Source organism: Haliotis rufescens, unplaced genomic scaffold (genome assembly GCF_023055435.1).
Source record: "Haliotis rufescens isolate VD_foot unplaced genomic scaffold, xgHalRufe1.0.p SCAF_21, whole genome shotgun sequence".
Lineage (NCBI taxonomy): Eukaryota > Metazoa > Mollusca > Gastropoda > Lepetellida > Haliotidae > Haliotis > Haliotis rufescens.
The window spans coordinates 9259947-9280345 of record NW_025963902.1 but is presented as its reverse complement, the minus strand read 5'-3'; the positions used below and the strand labels follow the sequence as shown (position 1 = coordinate 9280345).

Here is a 20399-nt window from a genome sequence, read left to right as displayed (position 1 = left end):
TAATAATACTAATACTCCTACTACTATAACTACTACTACTACTTCTACTACTACTACTACTACTACTACTTCTACTACTACTACTACTACTACTACTACTACTACTACTACTACTACTACTACTACTACTTCTACTACTACTACTACTACTACTTCTACTACTACTACTACTACTACTGTTACTGCTACTGTTACTACTACTACCACTACTACTACTACTACTACTACTTCTACTACTACTACTACTACTACTACTACTACTACTACTACTGTTACTGCTACTGTTACTACTACTACCACTACTACTACTACTACTACTACTACTTCTACTACTACAACTACTACTACTACTGCTACTTCTACCACTCCTACTACTACTACTACTTCTACTACTGCTACTATACTACTACTACTACTACTACTTCTACTACTAATAATAATACTAATACTCCTACTACTATAACTACTACTACTACTTCTACTACTACTACTGCTACTACTACTACTACTTCTACTACTAATAATAATACTAATACTCCTACTACTATAACTACTACTACTACTTCTACTACTACTACTACTACTACTACTTCTACTACTACTACTACTACTACTACTACTTCTACTACTACTACTACTACTACTTCTCCTACTACTACTACTACTACTATTACCACTACCACCACTACTACTACAATTGATGCTACTACTACTACTGCTGCTGCTATTGATACTACCACTTCTGCAACTACTACCACTACTGCTACTAATGCTACTGGTATTATTATTATTATTATTATTATTATGTACAGATTAAAATGAAAAATGCAGCAAAGAGGGTTTGGGTGATCCTGGCACAGTCAGGCTGGTTAGGCTCATCATCAGCTCTGGGCCCTTGCCCCCTCTACACGCGGCCCAGACAGCGAATCATGTCGCTTAAGATACTGTGTCTGTGCCAAAACTGGACATCCACTGACAATGTCTCATTAAAGTCATTGCATAATCTACATTATATATTTACATTATGATGCAAAATCACACATAGACGGTTTCGAGTGGGAAGTGACTGGTCCTGAGCAGCAAACAGAAAGTCTTCTGTTTCACTTTTCAGGCCAGCCGACTTCATCCAAGCGAAGGACTCTGCAGGATTGCTCACCTTCTCAACACACTGCACATAAACTTGATGCAGTAGTCGTTCAGATAGCCTCGCATTGAATAACTGAGACTAGGTCGATTTGATATGGCACTTCGCTTGGTTGACACTCACTTGTGTACCGTCCAGCAGTACAGAACCATCGACAAAATCAACACTGAATTGAGATTAGGTCCCACATTATTATCATTTTGCTACTACTACTACTACTACTACTACTACTACTACTACTACTACTACTACTACTTCTTTTACTCCTACTACTACTACTACTACTACTACAACTATTACTACTACTACTACTACTGCTGCTACTACTACTACTACTACTTTTACTCCTACTACTTCTACTTTTAATACTACTACTGCTATTGCTACTACTACTCCTACATCAACTACTACTACTACTTTTACAACTGAGAGATTAGGTCCCACATTATTATCATTTTGCTACTACTACTACTACTACTACTACTACTACTACTACTACTACTTTTACTCCTACTACTACTACTACTACTACTACTACAACTATTACTACTACTACTACTACTGCTGCTACTACTACTACTACTACTTTTACTCCTACTACTTCTACTTTTAATACTACTACTGCTATTGCTACTACTACTCCTACATCAACTACTACTACTACTTTTACAACTGAGAGATTAGGTCCCACATTATTATCATTTTGCTACTACTACTACTAATACTACTACTACTACTACTACTACTACCACTACTACTTTTACTCCTACTACTACTACTACTACTACTACAACTATTACTACTACTACTACTGCTGCTGCTACTACTACTACTACTACTTTTACTCCTACTACTTCTACTTTTAATACTACTACTGCTATTGCTGCTTCTACTCCTACATCAACTACTTCTACTACTACTTTTACAACTACTACTGCTGCTTCTACTACTACTGCCACCACTACTGCTCCTACTAACTCCAATCAGTCTACACATCAGCCTACGCTTTGTAAAGATAAACGTTTCGATCGATCCAAAATAACTCTGACTTTTTAAGACTGTGATCTTGTTAGGTAAACAGTCTCTGTGTTAAAAAAAGGCTGTTCTAATTTTGCAGATGCGAAAAAAACGACCTCGCAACAATTGTCTGTTAACCTTACTGGATCGTAGTGACTTCCATCCTGGCGAATATTTTCAGCCAGGGGAAAATTGAAAACATCGACTATTTACCTTTAGAGGTCCAAATTGAGTCCGATTTACATGTCATGCATTGCCATGCAGTGCAATATTGTCATGACCATGTCATTTACAGAAATCAAATAAGTCCACCTCTTTGATGCGCTGACGCTATTACGAAGGCACAAGACCAGCAGCATACGATAGAAAGAATTATGTAATCATAGCGTGTAACTGCATTTCTGTCATATTTCAACAGAAAATTGGGTGTTTGGAATGAAAATATGAACAGGTTTTCCAACCACAAGAGCTGCGCGTCCAGACCAAGAAGTCAGACTAAGGAGAAATAATTGATGCGATTCATATCGATCCGATATATCATCTATTAAAAGATCACTCGGATCTGTTGCGCAAACGTGTGTTTTTTTCTTAAAACACTAACTCTTTACATCAGTACAAAAAGTTTAAACATTTATTTAAATTCTCATGTCTACAACCAACACGGTCGTGATCGCCGAATTACCTAAGACATAAACATGACTAAACGGTTGTCTAGGTTTTAAATCAATACGCCCTTCGTATACTACTTTTTCTCCGTACTAACAATATCGCTTGTCTCCTTTATCAACAATACCGCTTGAAATAGACTTTATTGAACAACAGTACACACGCTGGTAGTGGCGGGCCTGCGCTTGGAACAGCCCTCAATTCGGATAACCGCCAGTCATATGCGAGCTCCACCAGAGATTTAGCCCTACCTCCGCCTATCTTCCAGCCTTCGAGTTTCTTGTCAGATCGATGTGAGCGGTGATGTTCGGAGCTCGACTCGTACTTACACTAGATTGATACAACTTTTCTACCTGTGTAATCTCCTTGCGACGACATGGATATATTTCTTCCTATCAGTTTGACCTAACGGGGTCCTTATTTCAACACGTATTATTTTTGATAATAAATGATATTCGGGATGGCAACGCCGGGATGGGAGAGAGAAACTTGTGAAGGATAAGCAGGTGTGTCTAAGTCGGCGGTTGATAGGTGTTTCACCATTGTGTCAACATTCAAAAGGATTTCACCAACGTGGGTGGTAAGTACATCTCTTTTAATAACCTCATCATCATTTGGAAATTATAAATGTATCAATTTTTGCCACACAAATGTCAGAGTATATGGATAATACACAATGCCCTACACACACCTGGCAATTGGCTTGACTTCTCGTCATATGCCCACATGTCTTTAGTGATGTGGCGAGCCCCAATACGGTTTATCGAGGTCATCTTCGTTATCAGTACTAATATTTTATCAACTGTTGTAGCCGTGAGGGTGTTATCAACTTGTGATATACCTGTTATCTGCTATGTCGCCTCTATGTCGGCTCCATGTGTCGGCTCTATGTGTCGGCTCTAAGTGTCGGCTGTGTATATCTATGTAGCGACTCTTTTTCTCCCGATTCACAATGCATAATTATATATGATTATTAAAATGTTTAGCGACATTAATCGGGAACGCGCTATGTGATCTACTATTGTCCATCTATGTATATAGTCAAGTGTAGCCATGGCGCGCATTAACATTTAACAGATATATACTGGTATCATATTAATGATATCAGCTACGCGTCTATTAAAAGCAAAATGACTATTTGTGTTTGAGTCGACCATATCATATAAGACATCAGTATCGTCTTACCAAACAATTTTCTAAATTATCATGATCGAAAACAGTATCGCCGAGAACAGGTAAAATGAAACTGCTTCGTTTATAAAAAAGCGCTTTTGTTCTTGCCATAAATATAAATATAAACGACAATACATGTACAAGCAGCCGCTGTGATTATTTCCCTGTATGCGCTCTATGTCAATCTGTGAGACACAGAGCTGTTTCTCGCTGTCAATACCGCACCTATTGCTTCGTGTACCTGAATTGTCTCAGGTGTCACAGCTGTCTAGAGGCGTCATATACAATACAAGGACGTGAGCAAAGACGACATCGTGCATTGCGTGCACAAACATGTGCAGGCCCCAGCTTATGTAAGTGATTCGTACACCTGTACATCTCTGCATCACGTGTGTCGTGAAAAAACGAGCAAAGGATCCTGGAATACGTACGATAACACAAAACCGGCCTTTAAAATGTTTATTTAACTCATATTCGTGCAGGACGCGAGAATACATGGTTTGTGTTACCGGTCTTTGACGACATCAGAATACCTTTGTATTTTGAAGACATGTATATGTTTTTTTAATTGTTGTTGGGCGATAGAACACCTGCGTTTATCGAGTACCGGTAAAGGATAGTATTACACATTCGTTTTTGAGTAAGTTTAAATGTTGTTATATGGGAAACCAAACTCCTATGATCTCTTTCACATATATAACACCAAATGCATTTATACCGCAACCCTTTAACGGTATAACTTATATGTATTTGTCAAAATGCTTTGTACCATTTACATCTATATATGTAGTCATATTTCTCTCAAACGTTAAAGGGGCGGTCGGGTAGCCTAGTGGTTAAAGCGTTCGCTCGTCACGCCGAAGACCCGGGTTCGATTCCCGACATGGGTACAATGTGTGAAGCCCATTTCTGGTGTCCCCCGCCGTGATATTGCTGGAATATTGCTAAAAGCGGCGTAAAACCATACTCACTCACTCACTCACTCACTTAAACGTTAAAATGATTGTATAGCAAATACAAGTACCGCAGTACACTTGTATTGTACAACGTTTGTACGTACAGTATTATCGTATTGGCAGAATGCAGGAATAACTGTACATTGAATTCAGGTACAGGTCTACATGTTTCCACGGAAAGCGAGAATAACTAAGAATAACAAGGCCCACAAGTACAGTATTCGCCGAAAAAAATGTACGAGTACAACGCATACATGTACAATATTAGTTTCCGCATACCGCCGGAAAGGTTGTGCAACGAATACAAATACAATATTTATGTAGGCAGAACGCCTGAATATTTGTACAACACATACACGTACTGTATTCACGTTTCAACGTACAGTAATTGTACAACGACTACAAGTACAGAATTCAGGTATCGACAGAACACCTGTACACATGTACAGACACAGTGAAAGTGCCTCCATGTTAGCACAACGCCAGAATACCTTTACCTTGAATGTACAGCTCGTTATCTGATGAATAAATAATATCCGTCAGTTAACGGCCTGTAGAGATTGCTGTAACTTGAGACGCTATCCATCTTAGGGCTCACTTCTCGAAGCTTCTACAACATTTGATTAAGAAATCTGATGAGGCTATAACCTAGTTTCCTAGCATCTATATGTCATACGGATCCCACATATGCAACTTTCCAGCTGACTTTCCAGCATGAATCACGTATGTTTCCATTTAAGCTGTGAAAATATCAGCAAAATCATTTTTATCTAAGAAGGTGCCCGTTTGGGTAATTAATCTTACTATAAAATACAACGGCTTCTGTTACATGCATGTGATTAAGCATGAATGGTTATGGAACTAAAGAATTGTGGTTTGTGTGGAAACGTGTGACTGTTTGTTCTACAATGTTTGGAGTAAACAGCGTCCTACAATATAATTGATTTATCCGACAGCTGGGCAAGTTAAATCACTGTCCAGTGTGTCGATGTGGACTTGGCTCAGGCCTTGCCTGGCACCAGCTCGGGAGACAATTGTCATCAATGGGGTAGAGGTAGACCTGCTTGCGGTCAGTCACAGATTATCGCCAAGCGGGTCTTGATATTGGTCATTGTTGGAGATTTGTCATCATAAGACGTATTTAATAACTGTTTGAAAAGACGATGGTTCAGAGACTGTGTGTTGTGCTTGTGAAACAAGACAAACATGCAACTCCTGAAGGTGTTGTGGTGTGTGGAGGATGTGAGGTATGGTGTTGTGTTGTGGTGTGGTGTGGTGTGGTGTGGTGTGGTGTGGTGTTGTGTTGCGTAGTGTGGTTGTAGTTTGGTGTGGTGTGTAGGCATACATATATACATATTGATGCAAACACAAAAGAGCATACTTACACGTACATAAACACATACCCATCCCGACACAATTGTACACAGACGCATACACACACACACACACACACACTCACTCACACACACACACACACACACACACACACACACACACACACACACACACACACACACACACACACACACACACACACACACACACACATGTATACTCAGATATACAGACACGTCATCATTCATGTACACAGACACACAAATACACACACAGACAGACAGAGACACAAGGGAATGCACACACATACATGGAGACAATGCATACCAACATATACATGGAGACACAGAGAGACAGACAAATGAGGCAATTTTGCATCATATAACAAGAACAACGACAAAGACCAATGAAGCCCCTTCCAGCTTACTTAAGAAGCTCAACCACTCACTCCTTATTGACCTGGAACTGCCTCTCTATAAATATTTTATTTAAAACGGAATTTAAACACCTTCTTTTGAGACGCAGAAACAAGTTAGGATTCTTTTCTATTTGTGTCAGTTCCTGACTCCCACTTAATAAAATGTTTCTATAATCACACGGCGTTGTGAACTCTCCCCCAGAACCTGCGAGTAACCTCTTAATTCCTTTCATGACAGGCTCCTAATCAAGTTTACTCCGAGTCAAAGGTTCTCACTATTTAATAAGTTATTTCTTCCTAATCGTATTGCATGTAACATTCTTAAGCATCGCTACTATCATCTCTGACCTTTCGTTGTAATCTAATCTACGTTGGCTTAACGTAGAGTTGATGACGTAGAGGCAATGTTTCAGCGGTTGCAAAAAATTACTTCTGTGTAACCTTACGTCCAATTTACTGACTAAAAAACTACAAAAAACAAAACAAAGCAAAAAACTACAGTTAACCGGAAGCAGCCAACACAGGATTACTTATGTTTATGTTGATATATACTCACCACCTAGACTAACATCTAGTCTCTGAAATGAACATATCGTACAGAAGAAAAACAGTTGTTCAATTATCTTTATAAACATATTATAAAAAGGAGCCCAGAGACTCTCTTCAGTTTCTGATACTGCAGTTATCTAGACTTGCCAAACATTATAGACTTGCATGGGATGTATTTGATATATTTGTATCAGGAACATGGAGAAGTATGTAAATCAAGAAATGTTTCCAAAGTGTATTAATTAATGACAAAAATAGATATAGGTCAAATGTTACCACAAAATGTCTTTTCTCGTTTCACTATATGTTGCACGTGATTTCAAAACTTTACACGTAAATCCTGCACGAGACAAATGGTGCATCTCGAGTCATGGTTCTATGACGTCACATGTGATGCGTTCATGAGCGTCGGTTCACACTATATACCAGTATATTCGTTTGCGCATCGAACCAATCTAATATCTCTCATTTTTCAACCAGCATGTATAGAATTCGCGTTTCTTTTGTCCGTGAGTATATATATTGCCACATACAGCGCTGATAAAACAGGATAGTGTGAACCAGGTCTTGCTGTAAAGGCCTGCTTGACGCTTGGGCTGTTATATTACACGTGATTATGTAATGAGAATAAACGATGTCCTGTCAATCATTGATGGTCATACTCTGTCAATCATTGATGTTCATGCCCTGTCAAACAGTAAAGTTCATGCTCTGTCAAACAGTGAAATTCATGCTCTGTCAAACATTGAAGTTCATGCCCTGTCAAACAGTGAAGTTCATGTCTGGCATTCATTGATGGTCATGCCCTGTCAAACAATGAAGTTCATACCTGGCATTCATTGATGTTCATTTCCTGTCAAACAGTAAAGTTCATGCCTAGCATTCATTGATGTTCATTCCCTGTCAAACAGTAAAGTTCATGCTCTGTCAAACAGTGAAGTTCATGCTCTGTCAAACAGTAAAGTTCATGCCTGGCATTCATTGATGTTCATTCCCTGTCAAACAGTAACGTTCATGCTCTGTCAAACAGTGAAGTTCATGCTCTGTCAAACATTGAAGTTCATGCCCTGTCAAACAGTGAAGTTCATGTCTGGCATTCATTGATGGTCATGCCCTGTCAAACAATGAAGTTCATACCTGGCATTCATTGATGTTCATTCCCTGTCAAACAGTAAAGTTCATGCCCTGTCAAACAGTGAAGTTCATGCCCTGTCAAACAATGAAGTTCATGCCTGGCATTCATTGATGTTCATTCCCTGTCAAACAGTGAAGTTCATGCCCTGTCAAACAGTGAAGTTCATGCCCTGTCAATCATTGATGTTCATTCCCTGTCAAACAGTGAAGTTCATGCTCTGTCAAACAGTGAAGTTCATGCCCTGTCAAACAATGAAGTTCATGCCCTGTCAAACAGTGAAGTTCATTCCTGTCAATCATTGATGTTCATGTCCTGTCAAGGACCCTAATTCTGGTGTTCGCACTCAAACATTTCCCATACACATGTCTGTAATAAGTCTATCAACTGAAGTATCTGACCAGGCTAACTATGGAGCGGGAACCGTTTGATTCTATTTTGAACACTCCGCGTGCTGATGTGTCAAAATAAGCATTTATTCGTCGGTAGGCCACAAGAGGCTAGCTCGGTCGATCGGAATGAGGTTAGGTGTATGTTAACGGAAAAGAAGAGAGATTAAATATTTTTTTCAAATTAGAAGCATAACACTAAAATATGCACTTGCTTGGAAGAGTACTTCACACAGGGTAACTTCGTTCATGTGGATTAAAAACCATTACAGTGTGTCGGAAGAATTCATTGATTATAAAATTACAGCTTTTAAGTTTCCGGAAATAATTGAAGACTGAGTTGTTTTAGCAGCATCAACATTCCTCTGATGTTTAGCTGCAATGTCTAGTTTAACAACCTGTACCTGTGTCTAGGTTGTATTGAATGTCAGTTAACAGAACTGCTCAGTCGGCTCCTCACGGCGAAAGTAGTGACTTGGTCTCACCCGTCCAACTTCAAACATGTATCTCGTCTTCCTGACTAAATGTCAACGCGATCAAAACGATTTTAACCAGAATACCAATTCACACTGAATACCAAGTAATGTCTCCCTCCCACCTTCACACTGAATACCAGACAATGTCTCCCTCCCATCTTGACACTGAATACCAAGCAATGTCTCCCTCCCACCTTCACACTGAATACCAAGCAATGTCTCCCTCAACCCTCAACCTGAATACTAAGATATGTCTCCCTCCCACCTTCACACTGAATATCCAGCAATGACTTACCCAACCCTTAACCTGAATACCAAGCAATGTCTCCCTCCCACCTTCACACTGAATACCAAGCAATGTCTCCCTCCCACCTTCACACTGAATACCAAGCAATGTCTCCCTCCCACCTTCACACTGAATACCAAGCAATGTCTCCCTCCCACCTTCACACTGAATACCAAGCAATGTCTCCCTCCCACCTTCACACTGAATACCAAGTAATGTCTCCCCCCCCCCCCCCCCCCCCCCCCCCCCCCCCCCCCGACTTCACCCTGATTACCAAGTCTTGTCTAACGTGCCTAATGCTAACTGTGCTCTTCGTGTGTGTGTAGCAGATTTATTTCTGGATGTTGGTGCTGCGGCTTGTTTGAAAACGCGAGTGCGTACGAACAACCATTCAGTTTTCTCAATACTAGGGGACTGGTAATATTGATGGTTACATAAGTTACTAGCGGGGTGTTCGGGTTGCGATGAGGTGAATGGGATTGTGCAGGAGAGCGCTAGTGACACAGGTGCACACGATTCACACGTTAAGATATGAGACAAGCACGTTGGGTCAGGATATGCGACAAGCACGATATGTTAAGATATGAGTTACGGACGTCAGGTCAGAATATGAGAAAAGAACGTGAGATGAAAATACGAGAAAATTGAGATACGACTGTCACATCCGGATATGAGATAAGGATTTCAGATAAGGATTAAGGTAAGGATTAGAGTAAAGATTAAAGTAAGGATTTGAGATAAGGACGTCGGGTCAGAATATGACGTCAGGACGTTATATGAGGACATTATCTGGGACGATGGCAGATTGTTTGTTTGTTTGTTTGTTGTTAACGCCGCACTCAGCAATATTCAAGCTAAATGACGGGTCTGTAACTAATCGTGTCTGGACCAGACAATCCAGTCATTGACACCATGAGCACTCATCCACGCAATTGGGATCGATGACATGCATCAACCAAGCCAGCGACCCTGACCACCCGATCCCGTGAGTCGCCTCTTACGACAAGCATGGATTGCTGAAGACCTATTCTACCCCGGATCTTCGTGGGTTATCTTGATGTTAATCTCATCTGGAAAGGTTAATCGTTTATTTTATTTTCGAGACACATATTTAAATAAGTCGTTATGACTACTAGAAAATATTACTAATGGCCATTTCCTGCAACGTCTAATGGATACGAACGTTATTTGAGCTAATAGCCACAGGTAATGTCTTATATATGATGTATACACATTCTAAAATATTAATGATCATGACACTGTCGCATATTTCGATAATGATTTTTCCAGTCTTAAACATTTTTTTAACTCTTGCCATGAAGTGATAAGTTCGATAGTTCGCATCATACTGCGTAGATCAGGAAAATAGAGAACTACCCTTGACGATGACCTTCACACATAACGGTTCTTGCTGCAAGATCTCCCATTTCATGAAAACGTGATGTCGTGTATGTTGTTGTTTGTTTGTTGTTTAACGCCGTACTCATCAATAATCGAGCTGTGTGGCGGCGGTCTGTTACAAATCGAGACAACCCAGTGGTTGACATCATGAGCATCGATCTACGCAATTGGGTATTTGAAGTGAGTCAGGCACCAGGATGACTTCTCAGTTTAAATATATACAGATATGACCATCTGTAATATGTTGGCGTTACAACTAATAACATCCAAGGCACCGCCTCCGTGGTCTAGTGGATAGAGCATCAGCCCAGAGAGCGGTAAGTCGTAGTTCGATCCCCGGCCGCGTTATACCAACAGACGTTGACAGACGTTTATTGTAAATACCCTGCCTGGTGTACATTAATCTTAATCTCGATGATACAACCCATTTCAAATAACCCCACCTCACCAACCAAGGCCCCCCAAAATTAACCTATCGCCAGAGCGTCGTTAACCTCTCCCGCCAAAATAGGGAATAAGTAAGCAACATGTATGTATATTTTTAAACACATCTACAGTAAAGTACGTTTATAACGAACACGCTTATAACGAACTGACGGATATAACGTACTCATTTTTTCGTCCCGACTATTTGCTATAGTTATGCTGTATATATTTTTATAACGAACTTCGGTTATAACAAACTAAAGTTAGTGGTCCCTTTGAGCTTGTTATAACCGTAGTCTACTGTATATGTCTAATAATGAATCATTACATCTCCGGACATACTGATGTGTCTGAGTGACATATATGTTTAAAACATCGACCACTTTGAATAAAGTCGGACGGGTTTAAAGTTGATGGAAAAAGGGGCGGATTCTGTGCAACTTCGGACTTTCTGATTGGTCAGTCATTCTGCTTGATTGACAGGTAGCGAGAGCTTAATTCATGTAGCGTTCGTCGTAATATATGCCCTTCCTGGGTCACAATAACACCAGCGTGATCATCAATTCTGATTCCATGTCATTAGATATGGAAGGCACATTCAGTATATTCGTATATTAGATAAAGTATTCAACAAACATGATAGGATGTCCACGGTAACGGCGACGTTACGTCTGACTGATAGACGCGCGGACCGTTATACAATAAGGGAGGTAACTGGTGATGACTGATGACAAAGTAAAGTGGCGTGTATTCCTCCTTAAGATATAACAGACGCTGAAGTCTAATTATCACACAGTCATGTGTTCTGATATGGTGACGAGTTGTGTACTAATTGAGGCTCCGTCAACAAGTTATGCTTGCCTATTGTTATGATAAAAAAACAACTTTGCCTTTTTTGGTGAGTTGGGTTTAACGCCGCTCTGATAATATTCCAGTTATATCACGGCGTGTCAGCTTGATGTGGGAGGAAAGTCCGAAGTGATGCAGGTCTCAGACGTTTACCACTTTGGTGAAACCCAGAAACACGGGTATGGTGCTGCCAACCTAGAAATATGATCAGGGCGAACCGGGACTCGAACCCAGAATCATTTGTTTCTAGAAAATTGCGGCGCCTTAGACGACTGGGGCACCGTGGTCCATTTTGCCTATTGGGTCCTGTTACAATTAACGTACCCTCAAATCATCATTTCGCCATTGTACTTCCTAAAACATAAGCAAAAATTATTTTCATGGTAAATATCCTTTTGGATAGCCTGTATGTTAAAGTGTTTGCTCGCCACGTCGAAAACACGAGTTTGATTCCAAAACGGCTACAATAGATGATGCCCCCTCTTGATTAAAGCGAATTACAGCCACATCCATAAAATGGTTTCCGCAATGATGCTTTTGTAAGGACAATCTTATTGCAGACTCTGTTTCGAAAGAAACGAAGTACATTTTATATTTTCCGATTATAAATAAGTCAAATGCAATATTTTTACGCATTTGAAAAATTGTGACATAATATTTGTCATCGTAATGCTATAGATTGATTTATGTGAGACGTTAAGATCCTTGTATTACAAAATTGAATCGGTATTTCAACGACACAGCTTTGAAGTACAAATATTCTTTAGCACATGCTGCATGTCGACAGGTGGATAAACTAAAACAGCATTGAAGCTACTTCAAATCTCAACACGTTTCAATGTCAAGCGGATGCCGCCAAAAGGTGGTGTTTAACGCGAGATCCTCCCTTAGCTTCAAACTAAAGCCATGAACGGAAGGAACAGCATCCTGATCCTGTAGGAGGATAAAAGCGCCCATTGATATCACTGAGTGCACTCAAAAGGTACTCGGGTGGCTTGAAATTACGAACTGTGAGCGAATTCGTCTCAAATATAAAAAAATTAACACAAATCGTGGAAAATATGTGATTATTGGGATTTACAAAATGAAACTCATCATACACAAACGTTTTTACATGATAAAAACACCATGGAACTCGATGCCTATTTTGAGGAAATAATCATGAATTTTGTCCTCTGGGATAAATGGGATTCTGGGTCGAATTGTTAAAATTGAATTCAATTACATATACAGGAGTGTGTTGTTGGTGTTGGTCATGTGACACTGTGGTAACTCTATCCAAACGTTTTCTCCGCGTTTCCGTAGTATCATTAACAATATTGACGATAGAAAGAACTCCTTGTAAACGCCGCTCATCGTATTACAACAGGTACTTGATGGCAACTGCCTAGATCTGTTGAGATACCAGATTTCTATTGAGATACAGTTTCAGTGTCAGAGGTGTCGTTATATCTTCTTGCCATTGTTGGTGACCTAGCATTAGCATCTGTACGGAAACATCGATTTGACTCCCACGCCAGTGACGAAATGCAACAACTGCTACATCGTCAGATCTGGTGATGTGTTCTTCTCTGAGCCTGTACCAATTTGTACCATTCCCAAAAAAACTGCCATAATACAAAACAAGCGGCAGAGTACTGCACATGAGCACCCTAGCCACTGGAGACAGTGCATCTTCATCCGGGCAATGCATCTTCATCCAGGCAGGCTGGCGCAGCAAGTGAAGAGACATGAGGTCCCCGCACCCTATTAGCCAACCCAGGATTTAGAGTCCAGCTCAAGCTAAGTCCGCCTTCCAAACACTGGTGACTCGTCGGCTGATGACATTGACTTCCAGCGTCCATTACAGAAAGGCGTACACGGCGAATGTGGCTGATGGTTGACTACAATTTGGTTTGTTTCTTGTTCAACGTCGCACTCGGCAATATTCAAGCTATATGAAGGCGGCCTCAATAATCTGGGCTAGACAGTCCTGTGATTGGCATCATGAGCATCATCTACAGAGCATGTCGGCTAATGATGAAAGGAAAATGAAGCAGATCTCTTCCATATACAGAGTAGTTAAACCTACGATCGTGGGTATTCCGCTGATAAATCAAAATTTCTAATCAGGGCGAATCTGGAACTTTGCAACCACGTGCCCTAACAAATTGTGCCGAAATATGCAAATTTCTTGATTTTCGAAGACAAGATGTTTCAGATGAAAAAAGGATAAAAAGGTTTTAAATCAAAATATATTTTAAAATATTCAGGCATGTAGAAGTGTCCTTTGACTATTTACTAATCGCCAGTACAATTATTTTTTTAATATAATACCGTTAACATGAAATGTTTTTATTTGAAAAGCAAACATAGGATAAAATCAACTGAAAAGTATAGTTTCTTTTGCCCCTAAGTTCACATCAATAAGATTCCGGGGTGGAATAGGTCTTCAGCAACCCATACTTGCCGTAAAAGGCGAGTATGCTTGTCGTAAAAGGCGACTAACGGGATCGGGTGGTCAGGCTCGCTGACTTGGTTGAAACATGTCATCGATCCCAATTGCGTGGATCGATGCTCATGCTGTCAATCACTGGATTGTCTGGTCCAGACTCGATTATTTACAGACCGCCGTCACTTAGCTGGAATATTGCTGAGTGCGGCGTTAAACAACAAACAAACAAACAAATCATATCAGTAAACCTCACCTGTAGGTCAATCATCTCACTGATTTCATCATGCAAGAATATGAAGATACGCCATGCCAATGACCAAACTCTGTTTAGTTTAATCTGTAAGATTAACAGTTTCCATTCAACTCACTGTGTACAACATTCGTCATCTCGGTGAATTTCCGGGGCGCCCACATATGCTATCTTATTGCTTGCCTGAAAATATCTCCCGAGCTCACGCGAGACAAGACGAGGCGTCGCACGACAGATTCCGAGTGGATTCCGAATGTCCGATACGTCCGATGTCTTCAATATCTTTGTCGTGAGGAAATAATTTTATCTTACAGACGCAAACTTGAGTACATCTGATTCAGGGATGAAGAGAAATCGTTATTCCATGGGAAATATACGAGTCGGGCTGGCAATATACACTTTTCTATTGATCTTGAATTGAAGACCGGGGACACTGAGCTCAATTTCGTCGCGTATTTATCTCTCATTAGATAGTGTTATGAGTGAATACATATTTTATTTAGGAGAAAATATGACATCAATTCCATGACTGCATGAGGTCATTTTTGCTGTTGTACATCTTTGCTGGTTTGATAATGAGTATACTCTGTTCCTTATTCGGCTTGATTATTGACAGATCAATCTCTGTTTTTTTATAGCTACACTCAGCATCATTCGAGCTGCATGACTGTGGCCTGTACGTAATCGAGTTTGGACCAAACAAACGAATTATTGATACGATGAGCATGTATCTACGCAATTGGGTTACGATGGTACATACCGATCAAGTCAGCGGGCCTGACAACCTGATCCCGTTTGTAGTGTGTGTGTGTGTGTGTGTGTGTGTGTGTGTGTGTGTGTGTGTGTGTGTGTGTTTGTACTCAGGGTAGCCTAGTGGTTAAAGCGTTCGCTCGTCACGCCGAAGACCCGGGTTCGAATCCAGACATGGGTACAATGTGTGAAGCCCATTTCTGGTGTGCCCCGCCGTGATATTGCTAAAATATTGCTAAAAGCGGCGTAAAACCACACTCACTCACTCCGAGCCGACCAGTCTGGCGGTGTGGTTTTGAATCCCGGACGGGACTTAAACCTAAAAAGTACGAGAATCTGTACTTGACCAGGAAAGTGTTATCCCAAATATAACATTTGTTACGTTGGGAGGAAATTTCCACATTTGACGCATCAGTGACAAAAATGATGTCCGATGTCTTCTCTTTTTTGCCTTGTACCATATGTGATGACAACTTGCATGCTCTTTCTGCGATGATTTGAAAGACCTAATCAAGTGTAAATTGGCACGTCTCCCATGGCCGAAAGCTAGGAACACAATGCCATTTAGAAAGTGGTCAAATGTAACAAATGCTAAATCTTAGAAAAGTATAGATTCTCGTATTTTTTGGGTTGGGTCGTGCCCGTTTACACTTGTCAGAGGGGTACACAAAGTCTAGACTACCAGGTGTCGGACTTTCATTTTTGTGGAAGCCTCGGTGGCTGAGTGAGTTAGATCGGTGACTTTGTGTGCTGGCGATTAGGTGCCTCACTCTCGCAGAGTGGGTTCTAGTCCTCATCATGTCTACCCTAAAACGTCCTGAAAGCATTGCTGGGGCCTGGAGTGTTGTAACCCTCACCAAACAGCCTTTGAGCATCATATGGCGCTCTTTGTGGAAAGCTTCAGATATATCGATGATCTTATATCGTTCAATAACAATCAAAGAGAGAGAGAGAGAGAGAGAGAGAGTTAAACTTTCCCTTCATGTCGGGCAATATTCAAGCAGCTCCAGCCTTCGGTGTTTACATTTCACAACCTTTAAGATGTTGTTTCTACCAAGATTTCAAAGAGCGTCATACGACTCTTGCTCAGAAGTTTGATCAAAGTTGCATCATCCAAAGTTTTATGGTAGGCATGTTGAGGACATTTCCAATTTTTACTCATCACTGACATAAATGATGTCCGATCCAATTCTCTATTCTGACTTGTACCATATGTTCCCGTGTTTTTCCAGGTGAAGAATTGACTTGCCTTTGCATGTGTTTGTGACGGATGTCACCGGTGGAGCAGGATACGCTCACCTTTTCGCTAACACCTGGTATCATTACTATTTGATAGTGATTCATAAACACATGCTCATGATATAGACGGAATCATACAGTCGACTCTGCTTTATGCAGATATTTCTGTTGGATATGGAAAGGGTTTTGTCGCTTTATTTAGCGTTTAACATGTAGTCACATGTACATGCACATATGCTGAGAATTAACAACGCCATTTTGAGATCGCCTTTTCGGTGAAGATTACTGATCGAGGATCAGCTTTTTCGTAAATATGGCTGATATATTGGTTCGATTAGAAAGTCGCCCTGATGCAGACATTGCAAATACCCCTGTTCTTTACATAGCGCTTTCTGTTTCCCGAGCGACACTCTGGCAGAATCATCATTGACAAAGGCCTAACAACGTTACCACTTCTTCCTCGTATACGTCCACGACTAACACACTTAAACTCCATAATTCCTTCATTTATTGATTTTTCATTTAATTCAAATATTCAATAGGATTCTTGAATTTCTTACTCGAAAGGTGACATATTGCGTCATGGCTACTCACACACTTTCTTAATTGCTGTCAGAATGGACTTATATCCTCCCAGAATGAACATCAGGTTAACTGGTCAAGCTAATTGGGCCATCGTGTCTGGCAGAACCACGGCTCTTACCTAGTACCGCTACTTCCCACTGAAATCTAATTTCTTTATTAGATCAATCTATTAAATAAGGCATTATTAAGTAGTGTCAGCCTACATCAATGCCATACGTACGGTCTGTATCTATGATAATGCCTTAAGAAACTCCACGATGGAGCCGCAAATATATTAATAAACTGTCCCTGATTAGACCTAATGTATATTTATCCTTACCTTCTAAAATAACACGTCGAAGCTTTTTCCATTTTAATCAGGGTCTGGAATAGGTCTACAATTACATCCACGTCGTTTTTATGAAACCACTCAGTCAGAAATTAGAACCACAATGAGATTTGTCGGATCTCGTTTCACTAAAATTGAGATTCATTCTTTTGGTAGACAGCCTTGTCTCAGTTTGAGCCGGGTGCTATTTACCGGAAGTCGAGGCATTTCACGGCGTCGTCTTTCGAGATGAGTCTCCTTTAAATTTACAATTATTTTTTTGAATTAAATTCGTTTTGAAAATTGTTATAAATTGTGGATAAAATCAGACGTATATCGACGCAGGTAAAATAAGTGGTAATTTTCCAGATTTTGGGTTCTTGATTATTTTGATAATTATTTGACTATTTAACGTGCTTTTTATAGAACACCAATTTTACTAAAACATGGAGCATGAGGCGTAATCTTGAGTGTGTCAATCAAAGAATTAGCTCTGCCCTGCTCCACTACATCGTCAACACTCAGAATACCGGGCCCGGGGCTGAGTAAGTGTCTCCACATCTTCCCAAGGCAAGTGAGTTAACTGACTAAAAAAGTCCAGTTTCCACCCCTGCCGGACTAGGCTGGTATTATGGAGTTACATTTCGGCTGGACTAACGAGTCTATGCATAGTCCAATCAAAATCGTGCATCGAAACCGAAATCCGGTTCGTAAACTGTCCGATTTCGGTCGATTGCAGGATTTGCAAAGCATGTGCACCGCTAACTCGTTGTCAACAAATATTTTCCAAATCTTTTCATGTTTTTAATCAAGGTGCTCACGCATTGCGCGATGTAAGACCCGTTTTATCAAAACATAGACCTTGATTATCGATCAGATCGTCTTGACTGGGCGCCACTGTTTTGTTTCAAGCAAATGCAATTGATACGAGAGGTGGAATCTGATTGGTCTAAAGGAGAGGCTCAGAAGGGACATAACTCGTAATAGCCACTGGTGGCGCTACGATAGAGCCCAGGTATTCCAGCCTAGTTCGGCAAGGATGGAAACTGGACTTTTAAAGTCAGTTAACTCTCTTGCCTCGGGAAGATGGTTTCTCCACTGAATCGGGAGTTAGTGAGTGAGTTCTGAACGTGGCTCTGAACAGTACAAATAGATCACGGCGTGAGAGCTTTGTGTGGCAAGTGTGGATGAGTGGGTTTAACGCCACTTTGAACAGTATTCCAGTTATATCACGGCGCGTTATCTTAATATTGGAGGAAAGCCCGAAATGATGCAGGTCTTATTTACGCCTTAGGTGAAACCCACGAGCACGGGCGCAGATAAACCTAAAAACATAAGATCATACGTTGTCGCGTTCTCAAGGGACGCAACTCTGTACAGTGAGTGAGTGAAGTGAGTGATGAGTATGGATTAACGCCGTTTTTAGCAATATTCCGGCCATATCAAGACGGGGGAAGCAAGAAATGGGTTTCACACATTGTACCCAAGTCGGGACGCGAACGCTTTAACCACTAGGCTACTCAACCGTCCCTAACTCTGTACACTGAATTGCAGTGCCTTGGACCCTCCCCCGCCCTCATGAGAGGGTAAGAAAGTCCGCAGTGATGCCGATCTTCGAAGTTTAAGACGATGGTGAAATCTGCAAGGCCAAGTATGGTGCTTACAAACCAAAAAGCATTGCAAAGCGAATCGATTCGAACCGACGAACAGCGCATCCCGTCATGGCTAAAGGACGCGCCTATGCAAAAAATACGACCATCTGTTATACACTTCGGCTGCATAACATATTACTCGGTGCTCATACTATCGACCCCTATCAGTTGACATGGCAACTGTGTAATGTTGTTCACTCACTCACTGCCCCTGAAGATCCCAGGCAAGATCTGTTCCCTGGTCGTATGCGTATCATAAAAGCCAACTAAATCGGGTTTTTACAACGGTCATGGCCGTTGTCATGGTAACCAGGGGCGATCGGGTAGCCTAGTGGTTAAAGCGTTCGCTCGTCACGCCGAAGAACCGGGTTCGATTCCCGACATGGGTACAATGTGTGAAGCCCATTTCTGGTGTCCCCCCGCCGTGGTATTGCTGGAATATTGCTAAAAGCGGCGTAAAAACATACTCACTCACTGTTATGGTAACCATTTGGCCATGCTGTCTACCATTGGCTCAGCTAGCCCTGACACGATTATTAACACGACGACGTGATATTGTGGAATTACATTGTCTGTGCCATAAAACAGCATTCACTATCTATGACGGCCGTAGGCGATGGGGTAGCCTACTGGTTATAGCGTTAGCTCGTCACGCCGAAGAACCGGGTTCGATTCCCCACATGGATGCAATGTGTGAAGCCCATTTCTGGCGACCCTGCTTGAATATTTCTAAACGCGGCGTAAAACATACCCCCGCCCCACCTACGGTAATGCTGCTCGCCGAGACTGTTGGTACTAAGTGTCCAGTAAAATTCACTTAAATTACAATCCACGTCTAACTAGTCGAAGGTTATTAAATCACCACGAAGCTTAAGGCCGTGACACATGTTATTAGTTGCTTGACAAAACATAGATGATATACTACCTCTATTAAGATGTATAGCTGTTGAGAATATATGGGACAA

The 20399-nt window shown here is 40.9% G+C and overlaps 1 protein-coding gene across 1 annotated transcript in view; it reads left to right on the top strand.

The window, feature by feature from the left end:
- Positions 1-3120: 3120 nt before the first annotated feature.
- Positions 3121-20399, top strand: part of LOC124150822 (nitric oxide synthase, brain-like) — a 257074-nt gene continuing 239795 nt past the window's right edge. Inside the window, exon 1 of the mRNA XM_046522901.2 lies at positions 3121-3407. The gene's annotated coding sequence lies outside the window, so the exon portion shown is untranslated. The remainder of the gene's footprint in view (positions 3408-20399) is intronic.